At 50.5% G+C, this 25265-nt stretch overlaps 1 protein-coding gene across 1 annotated transcript in view; it reads left to right on the forward strand.

Moving 5' to 3' along the window:
- Positions 1 to 2583: 2583 nt before the first annotated feature.
- numb (NUMB endocytic adaptor protein) overlaps positions 2584 to 25265 on the forward strand; it is a 96172-nt gene continuing 73490 nt past the window's right edge. Inside the window, exon 1 of the mRNA XM_075699951.1 lies at positions 2584 to 2971. The gene's annotated coding sequence lies outside the window, so the exon portion shown is untranslated. The remainder of the gene's footprint in view (positions 2972 to 25265) is intronic.

The following is a 25265-nucleotide window of genomic DNA, read 5'->3' on the forward strand; positions in this document are numbered from 1 at the left end:
CTATTCTGACAAAAACAAGCCAGTACAGCATAGTCTGTAGGTCATAATCCATATTCGGTCACTTTCCTCACTATAGTATACTATCAATATATAGAGCTGCTACAAACTAGATGATTTCAAAGCGAAAGGGACAGTCTTCCACACCATTAGATAACTATCCAGAAATTATTGCCAGATTGATCATCTTCCTGATGCAAGTTTTTAATGACTTTATGTTGTTACTAAACCATACTGCACTGGCATCATCTTTCATTTGTTATTTACTAAGCAGCATGGTGATAATGTGGTCAAAGTTTGATATGACGTATATTGGCATCAAACTTGAGAATGTGACAGATTTACTTTTGAATAGAAATTTGAGGAGGCTTGCAGGTTAAATGTCTCTCATCATTCTGTGCATAACATTTTAGGCGTCATTTACGCAGTGCTTTAACAAAAATGTCTCAGTTTTGCCATAAGGGTGAAGCAATGAATGTGATAGCAAGATATTAGAATATTACACAAAGTGTAGACCTCGTAGCTGTAGTGGCAGTATGAATTGAAGTAAATGTAAGCTAAGTAAAAACGAACTGTTGGGCTACGGAGTGCTGTTTGAATCCTGCATGCACTCTGACAATTTCATCTATGCTTATTAATAAATGCCATTGCCTTTCTTAGCTAATTTACCACCACATTTCCGTATTGGGTATGTTTCAAACCTCTTTCGTGGGCCGATCCCGGAGGTAGTGCACAGCCATGGAGTTGCATCGTTTTAAGGTTTGAGCTCAGTTATTATTGTTGCGCACTTGAGAAGATTTTAGAATGAAAGGCATGTGCTGTCGGTGTTTTACTTCATGACATTTGTTTGTAGGCTGTCCATTCTCAAATTAATTAGAAATAATTTTATCCAGAATCTAAGACCTGGTATGAACAACTTTCAGTGACAGAATGGTGGCGCGGCAACTGATACGCATGTCACATAGCATGGTGTGTCCATATAATTGCTAACGCAATAATAATAATAATAATAATAATAATAATAATAATAATAATAATAATAATAATAATAAATGACATCCAATCGCGGTAACGCGCATGCGGAAGGGAACGGCAAATGGTGTCAGGGATACACGAAAATCAAAGGTGAAGAAAACGCTTGAATTCTCGTTTACGGGCGTAGCTACGCTGTTGTACGCTAAATAGTTAAACGAGCGGCATACGTATCTGACCAAAGGCATTGATCTGACGTATGCTGCTAGGCGATGATAAGGCCATTCGTGTCGCCGAGGCTCTGCGAACACACAACCGAACCAGCACCTTGAGCGGGAACTTGAGCAAGCGTGAACGGTAAAAACGGAAACCCACGTTATCGGCCCTCCAAAGTCACGCAGGTGCTTTCGTAACAAAATTGGCAGCGCCGACGCGAAACTCCTGAAAGCAGTCACTTTTCCGCGATCCACGAAATAAACAAGCGAAACGTATCAAGGCCACTATACTCTGGTTACACATAGCAGAAGCTTTGCGCCTCCGATCTCGATAAGTCGCACTCTTTTGAAGAATTGAAAAGAAACACGGTTTTCACTTCGATACCGCTGAAATGAGATCACGATGTCAGACCATGAGACGATCGGCAGTTGTAGTATGTTTATATTAGTAATCCCCCGCAATCGCACAATGAGCAGCGTGTCATAGCCAAGACCGGCGAAAGAAAGTTTACACAGGAATACCTGAAATAATGACCAGACTGGCGACCGCGTCGGCTGAACGGTACTGGCTTGATCCGATCACATCGGTACCGCAACCGTAGACCGCAACAACTAACCGGGCGTACGGAGAGGAAAACGGGTGTCAGAAGTATGCCTAACTACCGACAGGTGACAGCACGCCACAGGCCGCCGGGCGTTGTGAGGAGAAGCCCGCGCTTCACGCCCCCGACCTATATGCAAGGTTTCTAGCATAGGGTTACTAGTTTCTAGTTGTGGATCTTGGCTCTTGATTGACACCGTGTAGATAAAAAGGAATTATGCCGAAAACCGACGCATCATGATGTCGTAATAAACAAATTCATTATGGCTTGTTCGTGGACTGGTCGGTTTCGGGTCGTGGTAAACAGAGAAAAAAAGAACGAAAGGAAAGACAAGCACTCAAGGCGTCCACCCTTGCTCTTAGGAAGTTATTTGGTGCTTTACAACGAACAGTTGTTTGGATGGAACTACTGACTTCATTATGTAAGCTTTGCACAAAAATGTGATGTTGCATACTGCACCGACCAACCTCAAACCATCGCAACGTTGCCTCAAACATTGCCGCAACATACTTTAATATTTGGCTTGTCTGCGTTTGCCACTGCAATTGCAGTGTCTCCAAAGACAAAAGTTATCTTGCCCATTCCCTATAAAAGCGTGCAGAGACATTGGCATAACGGTGCTACGCTATGTGGTGCTATCGGTACAGGCCACTGTACTATCGGTGCCTAGCCACCGGCTGTTCCACACTGCGGCTGGCGAGCCTTCGTCGACTCTAGACAGGTGGCGCCACTAGTTCCGGCCGTCGGTCGACCGGCCAGGCCGGCAACTTACGTCAGCGTCGTGGTGCATGCTGTGTGCTCGCTGCCGCTGACGCGATTTTCGAGAGGGGTAGGTCGGTACTCGGGGCGAAGCTTGCCTCTGCGGCGCTGGTTGGTGTGGTGGTGCGTGCGTGTGTGCTGTTGTGCGCGGCGGACGACGAGATCTTCATGCACAAGGCTACAGGCCGTGGCAGCTCTGCCGCCGCGGACGCTGGGGCCGGACCGACGAGACGACGGCCGCGTGCGAAGGGATTATGAGTGGCTCCTCGACGGCCGTGCTCCGACGGGATTACTACACAGCGGCAGTGTCGCCGGGGGAGCAACGCCACGGAGTTGCGACGACGCGCTAGTGAAGGGGGGCACCACGAACGTCGGGAGAGAGCGCGCCCGGTTCGGAACCCCTCGGAACGAACCCGGCACTTTGAGGTGAGTGCAGCGGTCTCTCTCTCCAGGCCTAAGCACGTCGTGGAAAGACTTCGGCGCCTCGTGTTCTGTTCTGCTTGTGGCGAGATCGTTATGCAGGGGCGTTCTTTTTTGTCAAGCCGCGCTCTTTTTCGATGGGGGCCCCGCTCTGAGACTCCTGTTCTCTTCGGCACCACCGATAGCTCACGTTTTGTTGTCGTCTGCAAAAGCGACGCTTTAACACGGCGTGCGGCGTTGCAGTTTCATTCGCCCAATCGCCGCCGTTATACACCGGAAGAAAAAAAAAAAAAAAGCATAACCGGATCAAGAGTTGCCGCTTTCGACGTTCGTAGCTCGCTGTAGCCTGCCTCGTGAACGAGCCTGTCGTCGTGAGCTACGCCACCACCGCCGGGCTGTCGCATAGCAACACCATTTTTTGCCGCGTATTCTGGAACACTTCCCCCCGCCCCCCATGTTCTTGCTCGGGCCATGCGTGTGACAAACACGCCGCGAAGGCTGGGCCACAGAACGGCAAGGACGTTGTTGGCACGCCGTAGCCGCTGCTACTGCGTGTATGACGTGCTCCATGGCTGTACTTCTTTTTTTTTATTTATTTCTTTTTTCTGTCGCTCGTATGCGCTAGGAAGTCGCTTGTGCAGACATCACTGATTTTTCATTGATGCCGCGGCGCCATGTCGGTAGAGCTTTTTCTCTTGTCTGGCGGCATCGACAAGGCGGATCGCCGTCGTTGGCCGGTGATTTGTAGTCGTCTCGCGCGAGCTTATCGTCGAACGACGGACGGCTCGTCGTCTGGAAAGAAATATCGCATTTGCCAGCGCGCTACCCATCATGTTGCAAAATATCACAATAGAAGCCGCTTCCTCCCTGCCGAAGGACATTCGGACGTGGTTCTTATATCACCCATCTTGTCGCGATCGCTTCACTCCGGCCCGTATCTACTGTTACAAATTCTAGTCGAGTTTGCTCCGACTTACACGGGCAGCGGGTGTATGTAAACTTTATGGTACAGTGCTTGCGAAGTTGCACGTTTCAGCACGTGTGAGCGAAACTGAAACTGCTCGCGCGAAGTTCAGCTGTCGACAGCACGCGCACGTTGAAACATATCTGATGGCGCTGAGACAAAATTGTCAGTTGCCGTATCCAGCCGACCAAATGAGCATACTTTCTCCGAATATATATATTCCATATGATTTTGTTGTACATCAGTTTTGTCTCACCATGACAGGAGTAATTTACCTTTACGGCGGCAGCACATGGCCTTTTTAGTCGAATTCAGTCCGATTATGTTTTACCGTGATGTAACGCGAGTTCACCTGGTCTGCATATTTCGTTTTATGCCCGTAGTTCCGTCTCTGCTGCCATCGGAAAAACAGAAACGTATTAGGTAGGTGCAGTACTTTTAATCAACGTTTCCTGCCAGGTCCCGTGGCATAACAATGGTCTATTACAACTCGCCCGGGGCATCAAAAGTAGTTGCCGTTACCGCCGGCGCATAACTCGACGAGGCACGTCTCGTCGTCGTCGTCGGCGGCGGCATTGCTTTGCGTAGGCCGGCTGGCTCGCTTTGCATTTCGGTGTCGGGTGTGGGAAGGCGGGGGTTAAAGGAAACACTACAAACCGGCACGCCAAAGCTTTGGCGCAGTACGCTTACACGCCTCTGCTCTGTGACGTGCTGCGGTGCGCGCTGCGTGGGTTCGTTGATCTCGGCTTTGACTAACCGCCGACCAGCAGGTTCGACGCCCGCTTCATTTCGCGCCCCCCCCCCCCTCCTTTTCTTTTTGTCCCCACACCCCTTGTCGTCCATCTGCGCGTTGTTGGCGTTGTCTCGCGAGAACGGTGCAGTTCTGTGGAAGGCATGGCATGCCTGTGCAGTGTGTTCTTCCGCGACGTTGTACACGTCTGCTCCGGCCGCTTGTCGTCGGCTGTGGTAAGGAACCATGAAGGAAGGAAAAAGTTGAGAGCATTACGTCACGCAGCCAGCCTTGGCAAGCAAACCCTCCGTGAAGCCCACCCTTTGCTCAGTGGCGGCCCAACACGCGACCTATTGCGTCGAGATCACGTAGCAAGAATCAAGATTTGCTGAGACGTTTAGTTCCCAGTAGCTATGCCAGTAGTTTTTATTCTCTGCACGCTGTTCGGCTTCCGTGCCGTGGTTCTGGCCACCCTAGCTCTGCCTGCAGAGCGGGAGCACCAAAACCAACCGCTCACGTTGACGTGCGATCACGTGTTGGGCCTACATGTTTGGCTTCAATCGCGTTGCATGATGCTCCCTCTTAACTCCTACCTTCCTCCATGGACGGAACCATTCGAATGAAACTTCGTGCAGACGATCATTTTTTCCGTCATGCAGAAGACGTAAGCATGACGCGCGACGTGACTTGAAGATGGTTTTACGCGTGCAGTTTCGTAAAAAACATTACTAGCGCGTGGTTTGCATGCGGCAATCACTCAACCGCCACGCAGAATGCCGCTGTCGCCTCCTGTGAGAAGCTGTCCTTGAATGAAACTCTATGCAGACGACATGATAGAATGTCTGCTTCGGTGAATACGTACCGATGTTGATTACTAATTGAATATGGTACCGTTATTCTAAAATTAACTAAAACCCAACCTACGAGCCCTGTTCACGCCCACAACACAGAAGAGCTAAATGTGCGGAAACTTATTTGTGACGCCACACTGACGTCATAGGCCTCAAAGTTCTGGCGCGAAATTCGAAAATAATAGTTCTTTTTATTTAGCTTGTGTAACGAATCTTGGACACTTCAACTTTTCGATCTTATGTCATCGGCTTGCGCGCCGAATTGCCGATCCGTGCACGCAGTCGACACGAGGTATTATAAATGAGTGAACAGGAAATTATTCGTTACGAAGTACGACGATTTACCTCGTAGAAATCCATCTTTTCTACCGAACAAGGTGGGAAAGAGTTCCTAAAGAGAAATGTACCGCACCGCCTTGTTGTTCGCCTATGCAGCAACCGTTCGCTTTGATAGTTGCCAAGCGCTTTTGAACGGTAACGAGTGTAGATTTCGGTTGGAATCGGGAACTACTTTCTTCCGCGCGCCGCAAGGATCGGGCGCTCCGGAGGATTTCACCATGATTTCACGTCGTGGCGTGGGTGTTCAGTCAGCTCATGCAGGTTGCAAACGAGCGAGGAAATCGCGCGACGGCGCACAAAGAACTGGAAGCTTTTTTTTTTTTTTTTTCTCGGTCGCCAAATCCCTCCGGTCGGCTTGCGTCGGTGTTTCTCGCGCAAATAATTGGCCCTCCTCCGTTTGAGCGGTGACAGCGAGGGGAAGGCTCGTCGCCCGCAAATCAGCTTTCTGTCTGCGCGCGACTCAAATGTCATTTTCGTCTCGTCTCGAACCTTGTTCTGCCACCTTCCAGGGGCCGTAGTTCTGCCAAGCGCTGCGGGAAGCCCTGTACCGCCTCATTTCTTTGCTTATTCGCCTAACTGCCTGCGCTTTTATTTGTGGTTATTTTCTTATTAGAACTGCGACGCGTGGCCAATAAAGTAGGTCGACGTTTCCTGCTGGAGGTGACGTGGCGAGCGCTCCCTGTATTTTCCTCCCTTGCGAAATGATCTCGAAAAAAAAAAAATATTCAAAACTGCATCGGGGTCCCAGGGCAACCTAAATGACATGCTTCGCTGCGGTTAAAAGGATTGAAAAGAATGGAAGCGACGAACGAATTCTCAGAAAGTGGGTTCATTCATTTCATTGCACCTGTTGCCTTGGGTGCATGAATGCCGTCTCCCGCTGCTCAGAACAAGGCCGCGGGATCGATTCCCCGCCGCGGCTGCCGGCATCAAATGATGCCGGCAGGATGCGAAAAAAGAGCGTTTGTGGTACGTTGGTGCACGTGCAGGTTTGAATAATTACGCGATGGGGGGGGGGGGGTCAAAACTCATCTGTATCCATCGAACTACTGCTCCTTTCGCAATCATGTGCATAGGATGGGGGCGCCATACTTCGTCACTAATTGTTGAAATTACGTGGGTGCGATTCCCGTCAAGCCGCGTGGTTGCTTTTTGACTGTGTCCCCAACATTGTGTACGCATACGGGACGTTGAAATAAAGGTTTGATTGCGTCCCATCTCACCAGCTCCTAGCATCCAGCGAAGGTGGGGGTCCAGTCAGGTAAACTGGAACGAGAATTCGCTGCGTATGGAATAATAATAAGTTATTACCGTATTGTAATGTGTACATAGCGCATCGGACCTTTCAAAGCCAACGGAGAGGTGTGCCTGACTGGGCCCGGCAACATCGGCGAGCGGAAATGGCATTATAAAATCACGGGATGTTTGCACCCACTTACTAACGCCTATTGGCCTCGAGCTCCACCACTGGAAAAGCTGGCGCCACCGTCGGCGTGACGTGCTATTAGGGATAACGTGGACATAGCGGCCGCGTCGGCTGCTTCGGGAGCGCCGAAGCCAGCTGAAAACGAGAGTTTAAATTCCCTCGTACGCCGCGGTCCTCATTTAGTGGCGATATTTTCCCGCTTCGAGTGTCTCCTTTATAACGCTTGAAAGCCCTACAATAGGTAGCGGCAGCCTTTGAAGGTGCGCCACATGGCAGGCTACTGCTCGGTGCCGCAGTCCCGGACGTACGCAACGTAGCCCGGTGTCAGCCTTATTCATACTAGCCGCCGGACAAGAAGCTGCGTGAAGCTTGGCTCGCGAAACACAAAACCGGCAAACAGTCATCGGCTACAACTCGAGCATGCAGCAAGCACAGACGCGAGGAAGATTTCTGCTACGGCGCCGGGTCTGCGATGTTTGGAAAACGCGCACAGAGACGCTCGCCCGAGTCCGCTGTCCGACTAATGTCATGACGGTTTGGTCTATGAACTTGTCGATGCTATAGATACTGGCACGATAGGCACATAAAAAAAAAAGCATGGCATATGGTCATGTTTGTGTTATCAATTAATGCACTGGAGTACAAAATAGAAGCAGCGGGAAATCGCACGCTGAGAACACTGATAAACATACAGTGCAACGCAACTCTAGAAATAATATTGAAACGTCCAAGAATTTAGAAGAAAAAAAAAATTGAATCGTCGCGACGGCACATCACAGTCCTCGTACGCGTCGAAGTCTCTACAATGAAATTATTTTTGAACCGCTCTGAATGCGCCCACGCAACAATGGTTGCTTGTATACTGTCAAATGCTCATATTCTGCGGCCTAAAGCTCATGGCACGGTGCGAAAACGCGCACGCGGCGAAAGCGAAACAGTGCGCGGACAAGCATGCAGACGCGCAGTCGGTCGCTGCTAAACTGTGCGATCGCTGCATTGAGGCTTCATTCTATTACGCTCCATTTAGTTATACAAACTCTATAAGAACATATTTCACATAGTTTGCTCTCAAGGTTTACCTACCTTTTACGCAAGAAGCCGGTTCGCGAGACTCCATCGCAGCGAGCGCGCGCAGTGGCGTTCTCTGTACGTATTCGGTAAAGAGATAGCGTCTGTAAACGATTCTGTGCTTTCAGTTTGCCCAAGATTAGTATTTAGACAGTAAAAAACTTCTCTCGTTTCGAAAGTACTTACAGAAATGTCCGGGAGAGCTCGCGCGTGGCGTTTTCAGTGAGCGCTGACAGCAAAGCCTATGAGGAGCGCGCCGCGTGATCCCTCATACTACGACAGCGAGGCGCTTCCGATAGATGGCGACTCCGTAACTCCTCGCCGCCAATAATAAATGACAGGGATCTAATTGACAATAATATCAGTAGCATACGAGAAGATGGATAAATAAAAAAAATGCCTCAAGCTTCAAAATTTATTGAAGATTTGGGGAACAAAACAGCGATGATTGTGAGCAGGTTGCGCTAGGATGCCTCAATTGCATGCGTCTCCAGGAGGCGGCGCTGACATTGGTGGGAATATACTGCACACTCACGGCAGCCTGGCACTGTGGTGCGTGTGCGTGCGTATTTGGAATGTTCTTTTTTTGTGTGTGCTTGTTTGTTTTTCTCCCAATTCTTTGGGTAGGGCGCTCTCGATTTTCCCGCCCGATGCAAAGGGCCCAGCCACATTTCATCATCACCGTGATCAACCAGGTTACGCTGCTATATGCGACCAGCGACGGGCTCCAATGTTTTGACATAGTACGCGCCGAAACTGTGCCAAAGTGGTTCCTTCTGATATTGTGCGCAGAAACTACTTCCCGTAAATGCTTGTTGCCTATAGGTACGCATAAACCGCTCCGAGATGTAAATATTAGAGAGTTTTAGATTGGGGGACGCAGGCGGCTTGCGTCCCCTAAAATAGTGAGCACCTCGACGCATTACCGTTGTTGACATGATAGTTTAGCGAATTGTCCATACCTTCCATTGCTCCGGTACTCCTCCAAGCCGGTCGAAATCGTGTTTCCTCTGCGGCGCCTGCGAAGGTGAAGAAGCTGGACGCTGTCGTCGTGACACGATCTCGCCTCCGATAATTTGGGCACACGCCGCCCCAATTTTTTTTCGCGCGCCATAAATTGATTGGCTGTCCAAGACTAGTAGGTCATCTTCACATCGCAAGAACTTGCGTGTGCGTAACGTTGTAGCACCGTTGTTTTTACTGGCCGCCGTGGCCTTCGAGACGGTGGTCAACCCTGTGTGATGTATTTGCAGATTGCTGCGGGTGAAATTTGGAACACCGGCAATTCTTCGGAACGCGCTGAAATTGCTAAGCGCGCACGTCCTTATTTTATTTTATTTATTTATTATTTTTTTATCCATCTTGCGCTCGTCGGAATCGCCTACGCGCGGTCGGGTATACCGAGGCCACGACCTTGAGCTCGGCGACAGGAAACCAAAAATGCGAACATCATGTCCTAGATTCAGCTTTGAGCCGTAATCCTATCGAACAATTAATCGGTCAATCAGTGACACGCCCGAGCCTTTAAAAAAGCAAAAAAGAAAACATTGTAACTGCGTTTTTCCCTGAATATCGCAGGATTCAGTTTGCGCATCTGATTCACCTTGAAAGGAGACCCTTCGCTAATGCTGCATTCGCAGCTCGTCTTCCGTGTCTCGACTACAGAAGCTTCTCTCCTCAGCTACAGGTAACTAACCACGCGGACTCGAACGCAGCGTTTTTCAGACGGAGCTCTCTTATCGCCCCGAGAAGCGAGAGAGATAACCTTGTCTTTCGCCGTTCCTTATTCCTGCCGCCTTGCTCGCGCAAGGCATCGCGAGAAACCTTGCGGCTCGGCGCGCGATAAGAGGACGTCGCCAAGAGCAAGTTCAGCGCGAAATCCTCGGAACAGGCGATTGACGCGCGAGGGGCCAGGGCTGTGGGCTCTCCCCTCCGAGACGGTTCTCCATCCTCCCTGTTGACCGAGATGGGCGCTTGCGCGTGCGTGTTTGGCTGGCCGATGGGGGAGGGGGGGGGGGGGGGGCAAGACGCGCTATGGTGCTTGTGCCGGGTAAACCGTGCCACCAGCATGTTCGCGATTATTTATCCACGCGAGGCGCTGAAGAGCGATGGGGCATAATAAAATGAAAACGGGTTGGAAGAGCGCTAGCTCGGAGGAGAAGCAAATGAGTACGTGCCTATAAGAGGTTGACGTGCGTGCGAGGGAAAGAGGGAAAGCGGCGAATTCGGGCCGCGCCTCGGCCTGAGACTGTTGGGCGGACGTGTGTGTGTTGTATGCCTCTCTTTCCGGCACGGTTGCTTCGGTCTTCTTTTTTTGGATTCTGTTTGCTGTGCTTTGTACTACCACATAGCGGTGCAGCTGTGTGTGTGCATCTTCCGTTTCGTTTCTGTACTGGTCGGCGCACTTTTTTTTTTTTTTCAAGCGCACAGCCTGTCCTCCTCGTTCTCTCTCTCCCGCGGGATGCCTCGGCTATCTATCAGTCCGCTCCTGCCGTCGGCGCGTCGTTTGCAGGGTGCTCGCCTTCGTCTCCCGACGAGTGCCACCACGCTGCGTAAACACTTCGTCTCGCGGTCAGCGAGCTGCCGACGTGATAAGCGGGTCGGTCGTACGCGCCGGCCCCACCGACCCGTTCCCGCTGCTGCTGGCACGAGAGCTCTCGACTCCGTCGTCGCAGCAGCGGGTGTGCGCGGTTTGCGCAGCGGTAAGAGCTGTACGTCGATCGTGTTTATCCCCGTTTTCGCGATGGGGACCTCTCCTGCCACCCCGCCCCCTTTCCCCTATACTTTCTGCTTTCCCTACCGTCCGCTGTTCCGAACCCCCTCTTTCTCTTTCTCTCCGAACACCGTAGAAAGATGAACTTGCGAAGCGTTCAGTTGAACGCAACCAACGCAAAGTGTGTTGGTTACACATTGAATAACAGCCGCTCGGGAGAAGCGAGGCAGCGCATGTGGAGAAGGAAGCGAATTAGCACTTGTGCAGTTCTATCTGCCTCCGTACAGCCACTTTGTTTCGTGATGTTTTGATACGCTGGCTTTTCAAATTTAAATTATCGAGCGAGAGTCCGCCACACCTGTTCCCCGCCGCTCTTCGTTCGCTACATACTTTTTTTTTTTTTCTGGAAGGAGGGCGCGAGAAGAGGGCAAAAAAATTGCTAAAGTATGAGTCGAGTAAATTTGGTGTAGCTGTTATGGTTTCATGAGGCTTTCGGTGGGTCCATCCATACGCCTTCCTAAGATACTGTAATCGAGTAGTAGCAGTAGTAAACTTTATAAAAGAAAATAATGTGCGATGAACGAGGTGTCGTGGCAAATATTAAACATAACAGTGTTGGAACGAAAGCGTGCATCCCGCAAATGCAGGGAACACCCCCCCCCCCCCCCCTTCCACCCGATCTCCCACTTAAGTGGTTGTCACCTTTGTTTTCTGGCCTTTGAAGGGTTTTAGCTTGGTCAGCCAACGCTGCTTTTGTGTCAGGATTCCACTGACTGCGCCTCCGCAGTTTCTTATCGCTGCTTGTGCCCCCCCCCCCCCTCTTCCTCTCCTCAGATGTTCTAGCAGTGATGCAGATTCAACAACGGACACTCGGCACGTTTCTTTAAATGTTCACTCGCGTTCCTTATCCAACGCTTACGGTATCCGCGCCGCAAGCTTGCATATATGCACGGGCGCATGAACACATTCCCTGACGCGCGCCCTCAACAAGGGCCAGTCGCCACAACACATGTAGGCGCACGCTTGTATCTCAGCTCGGCGATCCAGCGCCTTCTCCTCGCTTTATAAGCACGTGCTCGGGTCATCACCGCCGCTCGCTTCAGGAGTGATTCCCCCCCCCCTCGCCCTTCGCGATAATGGCTCTGGCCTGGCAGCGGCCTCGTTTGGATATCAGCTCGACCCATCGCCTTGCGTTCTCGTCTACGACCTGCCGCAAGGACGGTGCAGACTGGCCCAAAGAAGTTCCGCGCGCCGGCGGAGGGGGCGCTGGCATGCAGCGCGAGTTCTGCGCGTGCGCACGCGCGCTGACGTTCGGCCGCCGACAGTGCAGTGAACGCGCCGACGGTGCCTCGGTGCCGAAGTGAAATTTCGCTGTAACGAGGGTGATCCCTTTAACACTGGCTCGTCTATATAGAGATCGAGCGCGGAGATCCACGCCTCCCGACGCCGCGGCCGCGCTGATAACGCGAGACTGTGAGGTCGGCTGCCCCCCCCCCCTCCCCGAAGGCGATGACGTCAGCGTCCCACGTCGTGTACAAATGAAGGGCGCAAGAACGAAACGGGTGGTTTCAGTACAACTCGTATCGGTGGCATCGAAAAGGAACACTGAGCGAGTAGCTGCGCGATGCTTAAAATGTGTGTGTGCGCGCGACTGTGTGGTGGAGGGTATGGGGTGGCGTAAGCAAAATTTTATGAGCGCGGACAAATAAACCTTCCCGGTGGAGCTAGGGTGGAAAGTTTGGTGAAATGGCGAACGTCGACCTTTGCGAACAACGCGAAACGAACGGGGTCAGTAGGCGGACCCGGGTAGTGTTGTTGCAGCAGACCCAGGGTAGTTTTCTCGCAACGGCCGCCAGGGCCACGTCACGTTCAAGTACTGCGGTCTCCCAAACAAGAGGCAGTAGTGCCGGGCGAGTGCTTCATGCGGAGATCGCATCTCGAAATGGTCGTCGCTGATGGCCCGTCATCTGCCGCGGGTTCTTTGCGGGTACACGCCATGAGCGATTGACAGTTATACGGCATGCGTGTGTGAGTGCCATTTGTGGCAGCCTTCGACTAACGATAATAGAGACTTTTAGACTAGGGGACGCAAGCGGCTTGGGTACGCAAGAAATAGGGGGGGGGGGCGGTACTGCGCATGCGCAGACCCCTACGTCGGCGCTTGCGTCTCCTAACCTAAAGCTTTCTAACAGCCGAGAGAGGACGTGAGAATCGGAGGAGAATCCTTGTTTTGGGATGACTGGTTCGTACTCAACGCTAATTTGAAAACGTTGCCACAGAACGAGGTTGATGTAGAGGAAGATAGGATTGTAAACCCTTCGAAATAAACAAAACAAGCATTTCTTCAATCAATCAACGCGCGGGGATTCTCAACGCCACGTACCTCTACGTCCTCTTTATCCGGCGCCGCCGTTTCAAAATTGGCGCCTTTCGCAAATAGCGGACACAACCTACTCAGCGCACACCGACGGAAGTCGGTGTTATCGCCCTGTTTATTATTAAACAAGGTGCGTATTATTACCTTTGTGTGTACGTTTCACATACCTAAGAACCAGTCACAACTGTCTTTTTTTTTTCTTGCGTAATTAGACTGCATTTATTGTCTTTCAGTGATGTGTGTAGCATATCATTGGGTGCGCGCCTATACATCGAGCCAGCCACTCCCGTAGGATGCACTCCCGCACACCCGGGGGCTGTGATTTTTTTTTTTTTTTTACTTCTATACTTTGGACACGCGAACAGACGAAATTTATGGAGCGCGATGTTGTAAGGGTTCGCACCCACGATGTTGTGCGTCCTTCAATTGATTCACCGGGGCAGTGTTTTCAGAAAATGAAATCAGCTGTCACGCTATGCGCGCATTGCCAATAAAGCACTCTTGTTCTTTCTTGTACACATTGTGTGTGCCGAAAGACTACCGCGAGGAGTATACATATCTGTTTCGCCAACAGTCATTATTGAACCTCAATATATATGTTCGGTAAGGAGATTCTGGTAGGGGGCGTGGCGGCTGCGCAAATGGCACGCCCTGTGAAACTGCGAAACGCCCTGTACAGTAGCAGCAGCAGCGCGATTCCGCAGATACTTTTTTTTTCTTTTTTTTTTTTTTTCGGAGAATGTGGTCGAGGTTCCCAGCGTACCGTGACTGAAGAGGACATGCCTCTTTCTTTCTTTCTTTCTTTCTTCCGCAACTGCTCGCTGCCTGCCCCATTTTGTTGCTTTTGCCGACTGCACTAGGTGTGGTTTGGAGGAGCTGCCTTTTGCAGACGCGCCGAGCCGTTTGCGAGCGCGATGACTCACGCTCGGCGATTCAACCCCCCCCCCCCCCCCCTTCCCTCCCTCTTCTTCCGCCCGCGCGATCGTTTGTATACCTTCTGGGGCTGCCTACGTTCAGTTCTGGGCATCGGGGCAGGGCGAATAGGGCGCGCCGAGGCTGTCACGTGACCCCGCCATTGCGTGACCGCTTTCTTTCCTCTAGGTTTCAGGTTTTCGAACGCAAAATTCTCTTGCGGCATTTACACATCTATCCACAGTCGTCGGTGTTTGTGATTGACCCACCCCTTGGTGCTGCTATTTCGGCCTCTGTAACTGCGCTTCGTTCCTCACCGAGCCAGTAATTTGGGAAGCGTCGTCGCGGACGGCAGAGAGCTATGAGTTGTGTGACGAAATTAGGAAATTTGCAGGCGTAAGATTCAGCTGGTACAAGATGTCGCCAATTGAAGATCTTTGGGGGTTGCATTCCTCCTGCGGGGGACATAAATAGGCTGCAGGTGATTATTATAAAGGAAAATCGCTCGATGCTAACGGGACAAGGAATAGAGAGGCGGATAGAGCGCCACGCAGCGACTGAAACCACCATGCAGTGGCAGCACCAACTTTCCCAAGAATCCTTCCGCGTAATTCGGTGTGAGTGGTGGTCTGCTGCCGAGCATGATGTTGCCGTTTCACCAGAGGCTTGTGGAACGGCAAATGAAAAGTAGTTTTTACTAGACTATGCTGCTGGGCTATAGTTGGTTTATTCTTGCATGTAATAATAAGCGCCAACTTTAGACGGGACAGCACCCGTCCCTTGTGTGTCTCACTGTCCCTTCTAAAGTGTGTGCTTGTTATTCCATGCAAGAAATAAAAATTTTAAAAAATCACGCTATAACTCCTCTAGGAGTTGTCTAAGTATGCGTAAGCATTGTGCCACTTGCTCATCTCCACGCAGCCCTGTGTCATTGTCACTGTTAAGAAACCTGATCCGACCAGTATGAACCTTTGTCAACCCTTATCGGTCGTTGTCAACCTTATCGAAGATTATCCGACATATTAACTCTTATCGTTCCTTATCGGCCTAGATGTCCAGCGAAGCTGTTGAAAAACCACCACTACATTTGCTGAGTATACAATGCTTTATTGGGGGTTCGGATGCTTGTTTTGAGCAGCTTGTGTTTCATTGAAAAGTATGTTGTTCTGGGTGTGTTGTACATGGGTGAGTTCACTTTTATCGCGCGTTCTCACTTCTATCAGTCGGACGTAGAGCGACGTTTCAGGGGGCGCGATAGCAGACATCATGCCAAAGTGGGCGAAGAAGAGTGCTAATCCTAATGCTGGTTGCGACATTACACCAGCGTTACTTGATTACTGAGTTTGCATCATTCTTTAGTCCGGATATGTAGGACTTCGAGAACTTGGAATCCGTGTGACGTTTTCGATAAACTTGAACTATAGGCGGCAGAGCGGAGGACAGAGCGGGTTTCACAGCTCCGGCCGCTGTGTACAGCGCTCATAGGTTCGGAAAGGCTAATTAAACCCATTTCTATATATCCCAATGATCCCTGTAGGAAGCTCGGTGATTTACAAGGAATGCCCCGTACATGCAGAGGAGGCACTAATTGCGGTAAATGTGAACGCCGTATTTATGTAGGCTCTGCTGCAGCGCGCTTAATTACTCATCTGTGGCTCATCTTTGTAGACTGTGCCCGCGTAAGGCAAATAAACGGCATGTAAAATAGTCCTCGTTTCACGCACTTAATATAATGTGTTTTAGGAGATTCAGGCGCAATCCTATGTAATGTTCCGAATTCGTGGCAGAAAGCTCCGGCACATAGCGAAAAACAGCACCGTTAATATTTTTGCTCGTCTTTCTCGCCCTGCAGGCAATCGAGTTTGTTTGCTGCGCGTTTAGCATCCGAAAATAAAGCGCTTGATTTTGTGTGTGGAAAAAGGGGGCGGGGGCGGGGGGGGGGAGGCGAGGGAGTCGATTGCGTAGCGAAAGATGCCGTCTGTTCAAAATTGAAATTATCGTCTGTTCGAGAGAATACGCGTGGGGAATTGAACAAGTGTACACGTGCTGACGACCACATCGCCTACGACTACACTCCTTTGGGATTCCGGCTGTGCGCTTCGCAGCCTCACTGCACGCAATTGTTTACGGGAGCGCGCGTGCGGGAGCGAGAGCAACGCCGACGCTTGCGCACGCTCTAGACGCGCGCATTGTGCGATCGGCGCGACTGCGGCAAATGGCGGAGCGACCTTCCGGTTAGGAACGACGTGGTGACGGGGAAAAGCGAGAAAAATAAACTAATAGTATAAAAAGGATAGGCAGAGAGAGTGAGCGAGCGAGAGAGAGAGATGTAGAACTCGAAAGTGAAGGGCAGCAGGAGGAAATAAACGCGGCAGCGATCCGACGCACTTTTTTATGACTGCTTTGCCGCTAGCGGAACTCGGTGCGCACGCAGTTTGAAAAGGGCTTTTGCGCGACCGGCCGGTGACGCGTGTCGGTCGTCGCTGCTAGTCCCTGCGCCGCACATGGTTTGAGCGCGCCGTCTTTCAACTGTGGATGGATAAGGACTCGGGGTGGCGGCGCTGCTGCACAGACGTCGTCGTCCACGTCGTCCTTGCCGAGAGGCAAAGCCTTGCGTGCCAACGGTTTTCTGGCATATGTGCCGTTGCGTGCGTCACCGCCTGCGTCGTGGAATCTATAAAAAAAAAAAAAGAAAAGAAAATGATAGATAGACCGCAAGGATTTGTCTTACCAGTCACGAGAAAGACGGTGCGTGTAGTCTTGATAGTGGGCACACAGGCGCGGCGAAGGAGCGATTTCGACAGCTCTCTCAACTCCGCTGCCGTTACCTTGCGGCAGAGATAAACCGGACCCGCGATAAACTGGCGCGTATAATGCAGACCAGTAAAAGAGCCCCCCCCCCCCCTCCGCATTGTAAATCTAGCTGTGTCTACGAGGCATCGTAGTTTCTGTCTGTCTTCTTCAGTCTGCACATACGCGTGTAGTTTGCGCATTATTTGATTTAGAATGGCGTGTCCTGCCGAGTCGTCCCGCAGGCAAGCGCAACGTGGCCAAGCGGGACGCTATTCGCACTTCCGCTACGCCCCGGGCCCTCGGCGTAATGACCGCACGTCAGTTTTGGCCCACGGTCATTACGGCGCGGCTGGAGCCAACCAACCTGGTAACGTTGGCTGTGTACTATACTGCCCTTCGCCCGAACCCGCGGCGGCGTTCTAATTAATGGATTTTAAGCTTGACTTGATTTGATTTATTGGAGCTAGTGAGCGTTCGAAATGTGCGTACCCTCTTTATGCGTAGTTCGAGACGGGCAAGTATCTATAGAAGTATATTGAAACGGGATACAAGAACGGGCTGATGTATGGAGGGGCTTTAGTGTACTCCACATTGACAGCGACTACAGCGCAGAAACGACAAAGCGACGAATAACACGGGAGAGACACGAGCGCTTGACATGTCTCTCCCTGTTAATTCGTCGCGCGTCTGCTTCTGCATGCGCCGTGGGCGCTTAATTTCGTTCTCTAAGAGCTTCGTTTACGTGAACTCGATGCGAGCGAATCGAGTCGTAAAGTCGAGCCGACCCATCTCGACCCAACCGCATTTTACAAAACGCATCTTGCGAAGCGGGTTGAGTGAGTCGACGCACCTTTTTGCAAGTGCACCTCTTGCAGCTCGCCCGCGACGTTCACTCGATCAGCCCGAAACTGCGCAGCGTTGTCACGAACCCCACGAGCGGTTTTCAAGCCGACTCGACACGCCTTCGTCGGGTTCGTGTAAACGTTATATGCTTATAGACCCCGCATCGCGCTCACGTTCAGGGCCATTCGCTTGGGTGCGCGTCTTTCAAATCGCGCATCCTTCTGCTCGCCTATTACGATGCCTGTTTTGCTTTCCGGTCGCCCTTATATCGCCGCCCGTCGCCGGGGCTGCCGTGTAATGGGGGCTCATTACAAAGAGCCGCCCCTGAATGCTCCGTCGCAGTGCCGGTTCTTCGTGGACGCCAGATCCTTGAAGAGAGAGAGAGAGAGAGAGAGAGAGAGAGAGAGAGAGAGAGAGAGGTACGAAATGTTGCACAAAATACATGAGAAATGAGAGCCCGAGGAACTCTTGATAATGAGGCATCGAAGAGGAGGCGAAAGGGCTGAGCGGCAGAAACCGGAATCGAGCAGCGGCGGAGAACTTGGAAATGCAGGCACGGGGAGAGATGCTGTAGAACAACGCCCGGTTAGCCCGCTGGCGGCGGTGCCGAAGCGTACGCGCTAACGGGACGGCCGATAAGCGCGGTACTTCAGGAATGGGAGGAGGAGGAGGAGGAGGAGGAAAGGGGGAGACTCCCAACAGATGCGGGAATGCCGCACCTTGGAAACTTACAATGCCGGCCTGCGCAGCCGTTCTATTCTATCGCGTCTGTCCGTCTATCTCCGCGTAAGTTGTAGATGGCGCCAGTATCCGAAGCCGAATTAAAGCCCCATGCGCGAAGCGCGCGGACGAGCGCATATCGGGCTTTTCATTGCTGTTGCAGAGTCGTCAAATACTTTTTAAAGCACATAAATTTTGACGAACTCCATGGCTATTAAAGCGCGCGCGCATACGAAGACGTCTGTTTTCCCTGCGCATCATAAAGTAAGATCACTTTGCGCTTACAGCTGCTCTCTTCCTACTCGAGTTTCTTGTCAAGATCGCATTTTTCTTGGCCCGGGTCATTCAGCATACGCACTTGGCACTGTTTCCTGCGCGGTTTTCACGAAAGAAAGAAGGAAGAGGATACGCCAAGTTCCTCTCGCCGTAAATGCTTTTCAAAACATGGCGGTTACGTTCTCCTCCTTGGTGGAGGAATATGTTGGTCGCCTCCGTCGTCTGTCGTACGGCAAAGCACGGTCTTTCGAGATTGCTTTTCACTGCTCGCTGGTGGGTGCGATCAAGAGGTGCACAGAGGAAGGTCAAATTCTCATTGTTCCGTCCTCGAAGCACGCTAGTAACGGCGCCATGCGTTATGCTGAAGGATCCTGAGTGTAAAATGAGATTTGAGAGAGAACGATGCAGGCGGTAAGCGCTTTTTTTTTATGGTGTGCGGGGTTAGAAACGCACGTCACTGCATAAATCGGCACTGCGGGACAAACGACGCCGCATATGTAAACAACGCCGCGTTGAAGGTTGGATGCCGTATTCGGTGCACGTGTGTGCCGCAAGCTCAATGCTTCGATGTGGTACGTTCCCGAGTGAGCTCCGGCAACGCTGCAGAGGACCGAAGATGTGTCCCTGCAGCGTCGTCGATGCTAAAGTGCATCCTTGTATTAGACGGCGAGGCCGGTGTTAGGGGGGCACAAGGGAAGCTGGCGTCTGTTTACATACGTGTACCACAAGCGACCGCGGCTCCTCATATACATTACAGCACAATTGCCGGCGTTCGCGTGCGTTCTAGAATGTACGTGCACCTTGTTTACAACAAGCGTCGGTGGCGTGTATGCGTCTCTACTTCGAGATGGGCGGCCCGGCGTCTCCAGTATAGTGTTTATATTACGACGAGTGGAGACGTGTTTGTAGCGTGCTCCTGCGTGCGAATAACTTCGCATTGGGCGAATTGTGTACGAACTGATGGATACGTACCACGTGGGCAAGGCGAGTTCTGAGGCGGACCTATACTCCGTGCAACGCGGAGTAGGCTAGAGAGACTTCTTGCAGTGGCTACGTGCCCACTGAGAAATAGTTCGATGTTCTTGATCGCAATTGTGCGAAACGGTTTATTTATTTATTTATTTATTTATTTATTTATTTATTTATTTATTTATTTAAAAATACCTTACAGGCCGCAAAGTGAGGCATTGAGTAAGGGGGACAATACGTAGAAAATACATAGAATACAACACATCTATAAACTGTATCTGTTTACAACCTACAACCGCAAGTACAACTGAGAATTATTTAGTTGACGATTCACTAGGGAAAAGAAGAAAACATAATAACAAGGAATAAATCACACAGATTGTTTTCAGTGAAGTCGTGTAATTAACATGAGTGTTAACCAGTAATAATGAAAAAAACATGACAGAAATGTTACAGACGCGACATTCCAACGGAACGGTAAACATAGCAACATAGCGGTAATAGTGCGACAATAAGCTGTAAAAGATAGTGCAAGTATAGAAAGCATTGTGCGACAAACATAAAACTTCACATTTCTTTAGTCATGCATTCAGTCACTTTGGAGGGCCTCTCTTCTCACATAAATAACCTTAACATGCCTTCTTCATGTGGCATAGATGGTATAAACTCACAGATTTTAAAGAATACGGTAGAAATATCAAGCAAAATTCTTTTTCACATATTCAGACAGTCACTTGCGACTGGCCACCTTCCCGCAGATTGGAAGATGGCGAAAGTTATACCTGTATTTAAAAATGGCAGCAGGAACTCACGTGAGAATTATCGTCCCATTTCATTGACATGCATTCCCTGCAAGTTGCTTGAACACATCATCGCTTCGCAGATTTACAGACATCTTGAGACTAACAAATTCCTTTTTCATAATCAGCATGGCTTTAGGAAGTGCCTCTCGCGCGAGACACAGTTATTTGAATTTACAACAGACCTACACACTAACTTAAATTATAACTTACAAATTGATTGCTTGTTCCTTGATTTTTCGAAGGCATTAGACCGTGTCGCACGCTGTCGCCTAATATCAAAACTCTCCGCACTTGAATTGGACTGTCTTACCTTGTCATGGCTCCGAAATTTCCGGTCTAATCGTCAGCAGTTTACTATTGCAAATAACTACTCTTCCTCCGTAACAGACGTTTCTTTTGGTGTACCACAGGGTAGCGTCCTCGGTCCCTTGCTTTTTCTAATTTTTGTTAACGACCTACCTCAAAATTTGTCCTCCACCATCAGAATATTCGCCGACGACTGCATTATTTATCTCCCAATATAAAAACTGAGATGATCATCTCGTTCTTCAGTAATACCTTCAACAAATCATCAGCTGGTACAATAAATGGCTAATGACTTTAAATACCACAAAATGCAAAGTAATGTCGTTTACCCGGAAGTCGGCAACCTCACCGTATCACTACCATATTAACAATTGCACTGTTACAACAGCTACACAATATAAGTATCTAGGAGTTCTATTCACATCGAATCTTTCTTGGACAGAGCATATCGCGTCCATTTCAGCTAATGCCTCCCAATCGTTGGGGTATTTGCGACGCAACTCAAGAAATGTTCCTTCAAATGTCCGCAAGCTAGCTTACCTAACTCTCGTTCGTCCCAAGCTCGAGCATGCATCTCCCATTTGGTCCCCTCACCAGAAATACCTCATTGAAACGCTAGAACGGATCCAGAACAGAGCAAGCCGCTTCATCATAAACGATTACAGCTACCAGTCTAGTGTAACACAAATAAAACTTAAGCTTTCATTACAATCCTTGAACACTCGTCGAGACATTGCCCTTTTATCACTGTTCCACAAATTCCTTCACTCCACTCGGAACACCCGCATGCTTGAAACGACCTTACGTCACATAGGCTTCATAATCATTTCAGCTATGCCCGCCTTTACGGTTCTACAAAAGCATTCCATATACTCTGCTCTTCCTCGTGCTATCAGAACATGGAATTCGCTCCCGGACAGTATTGCATGCCAGCCCAACTACGATTCATTCCGTGATGCCTAGACTGAGTGCCTCGAGACTTGAAACTGTTCTTTATAAAGGCTCACGTTTTAATTCTTCAAAGCAAATAAACTGTGGTTTACGGTTATCTAATGCGATGTTGTAGATAAATTTGCTTTTAATTGAGTTTCTTTTCGGGTTTTTTATTGGCAGCCCGCAGCGGCAGCCTCGATCACGTGCATGCTCGCGCGAGCATACGCCTTTGGCGTGCAGCGAGGCCTGAACGGAACGCGTGGTCATTTTCGTCACCGAACATCTTGCGTAGCGTCCACGGCGTTGCACCTGATGTCTGAAACGGAGTACAAGGGGAGGGAACGGCAGTGTGCAGATCATGCGTGCGCCCACTGATCATATCTTGCGGTGGGGACCTCTTTCGCATTCGCCATCAGCCGGGATCTCGTTTATCAGGAGTGTGCGAGCTCGCTTCATCGGAAGCCGTGAAGAAAGGGGCCTGCAAACTTCAGTGCGTGTGCGTTTGTCATCATCATCATAAAAAACTTTATTGTAAGACTGAGGAGTTTGGAGCACGCAGGCTCCCGGGCCCCCGCACGACCCCACTGCACTCAAGCGTGTATGTTGCTTCGCTCCATAACGCTGGCAGCCCGATCAGTAGCGTTTGTCATTCCTAAGATTGTGTAGGTTGATACAAGATGGCAGGCCTATAATCGGTGACAAGCTAAGAATTACAAAGCTCCTCCGACAAAAACGTATAGTGCACCTGCTGTTGAGCTCTGAAAGAGAGCCGTACCAGCTGTAGTCCGCTCACAGCTTAATGACTTTGGTCCGCTAATGTGAATGGTTGGTTAATTAGAAAATAAAAGCTGGTTGTTTCAAGCCGATATATTACCCTTGGCTTAGCATTGACCTAAGTATGACCTGTAAAATATACATTCCCCTCTGCAAGGAGAAAATAATTGTCGAAGGGTTTCACGAGCTTTAAACGTCAGTTAAATAAGCGAATCTAATTGGCTGGTGCATCTACGCAAGTTTTGTTTCAATTTTAAAGTGCACATATAACCTTGTATTTCTTAGGCTGTCACCTGCTGCATAAATGTAGCTGCATGAGCGTGTACGAGACATAGGGACGGTGAAAGTGTGTTCTGAAACACTGTTGAGAGCGACGATAATATTCATCACTTAAAGAATGCACTTCGTGTATCGTGCGCTTGGTGTACTGCTGTGAATTCTGTCCTATTTATTTATTTATTTATTTATTTATTTATTTATTAGCTTTTAAGGCTTAGACGAGAAAGTATTTCGCAGCGTCCTTATACCGTGTTCGAACACACGAGAGAGCACTCGATCGAGCCTCTATTGCGGGGACGCCCGGGCATTGGCGCTCGAAAGTCGCCTTGTTTTGGAAGCGGAACAGTTTTGTTAAATTTACGAGGCATTTACGAGGCAACACGAATTCTTCCACATCGCCTTAAGCTTTGCAGCTTGTTAAAAGAAATCCTCGTTAGGGAACTTCACATCCCTCCGCGACTGCTTCGAAACGCGGTGCAGGCATTGTGATTGCGAACAGAACAGGAATTGTCACCGCAACTTTTACTACTTTCACTTATACGGTTTAGTATAGGGCATTTTGCGACATTTAACCTCTTAGCATTTAGTCTGTGAACGTGCGGACTTCTTTTTTCTTTTTTTTTTCTTTTTTTTTTTTTTTTTTTTTTTGTCAGACGCTGCACGACTCGCGCGTACAGCGAGCTGTTGCTGGAATTCTCTGCGCCGGTGCAAGGTTAGTGCGACGTTGACGCGAGGCTTTCCTCGACTGCAGAGGTCGCACGCACGCGCTGTCGCCGTTCATGCCGTGTGCATCGTGCGTGTAATACGCGCGGCGCTCAAACAGCTATACAGTACGTAGCGCAACATCAGGAAGGCCTGCTGCGATTGAACGCCTATAAGCACAGAGCCCTCGCCGCCAGTTTATTTCCTCAACCGCGCGCGCGAGCCAATCCGGAAACCGCACGAGCTTGTTTGCATCGAGCATCGTATACGCACCCAGGCTGCTTGTATTACCGCGTTATACGTTGCGGAAACCAGTGCTCCCTCCCGATCGACAACTACCTTCGTCGGCGTATGTTATAGCCTTTTCGGTCACTAAGCGTTATGTGTGCAATCGCTTTTCCTGTGCGCCTGCCTGCCTGCCTGCCTGCCTGCGTATGCATTATGGCATTACACGCACGCGACTGTATAAGCTCCGGAAGAGCAACTCAACCCCGTTGCGAGTTCGACAACGAGAAGGGGGAGAGCACGTGGTATCTGCGTCAGCGGCTATAGACTCCTGTCCACGCTCGTGTACGTGTGTGCGTGCGTGAATGGGACAAGTTGCATGCTCCTTCCTGTGGGGCTGCCGGCGAGTCGAGGACCGACGCGTGGGCCACCGGCTGCCGCGAGGTGAGGCATCCCATTAACCCACTGGCACACGCCCTACGACCTCGCGGTGGCGTTTTGTTCTCTCGCTATGCGCAAGCTTGTAGCGTGCGCTTGTCGTACACTTATGGTTCGTGTATGCACCGGCTACGCTGCTGCACGTAAAGAATAAATGGGCTTTAGCTACACACGCGCGCGCGCGACCTCTATCGGCTGTCGATTAGTCATCCGACCTCGGCCGAAACGAAGCACCGTATCGTATTGCTGATGCGGCGGCGGCATTTGCCTTCGCCTGCGGATCATGCGAGTCAGCTGTTATACCTCCTCTAATGGCGTTGTCGGGTCGTTCCGATAGAGGGTGTAACAGGAGGCGATTTGCCTGACAGCTAATGTCCGGTTGGTTAACTGTTACTTCTTTTTTGTTTCAGAGCGCACCTTTTATTGGGCGCCCGTTCCTGAGACGAGCGTCGGTGTAACCGAGCGAAGGAGAACTGCGAAAGATGAGAGCGAACGCAGCGCTGCGGCAGGGCACGAAAAAGGTGGGGAGAGAAGAGCTGAGAGGAGGAAAGCGAAGAGGGGGGTGCGGCGGAACCGCGAGGCGGAAAGCGGAGGAGGGTATGGCAAAAGCGTGCGAAGAAAAGCGTAGTGCGGCGACGATCCCTACGAGATGGCGCCAGAGTAGCGCGCGTCGTCTGGGATGTTTGTCGGCGGCGGCTTCTTCGAATCGCGCCACCCTACGCGCGTGCGCTCGCGATCTCCGGATTTAGCGAGGCAGCGTGGCACCACACTTCGCCCCGACTGCATCTTGCCGCACGAGACAGATTGCCCGCGCCAGCCCATATATCGCGAAATTAAAACACGTATGGAGCTGCGCTCG

This window comes from Dermacentor variabilis, chromosome 7, assembly GCF_050947875.1.
Source record: "Dermacentor variabilis isolate Ectoservices chromosome 7, ASM5094787v1, whole genome shotgun sequence".
Classification (NCBI taxonomy): domain Eukaryota; kingdom Metazoa; phylum Arthropoda; class Arachnida; order Ixodida; family Ixodidae; genus Dermacentor; species Dermacentor variabilis.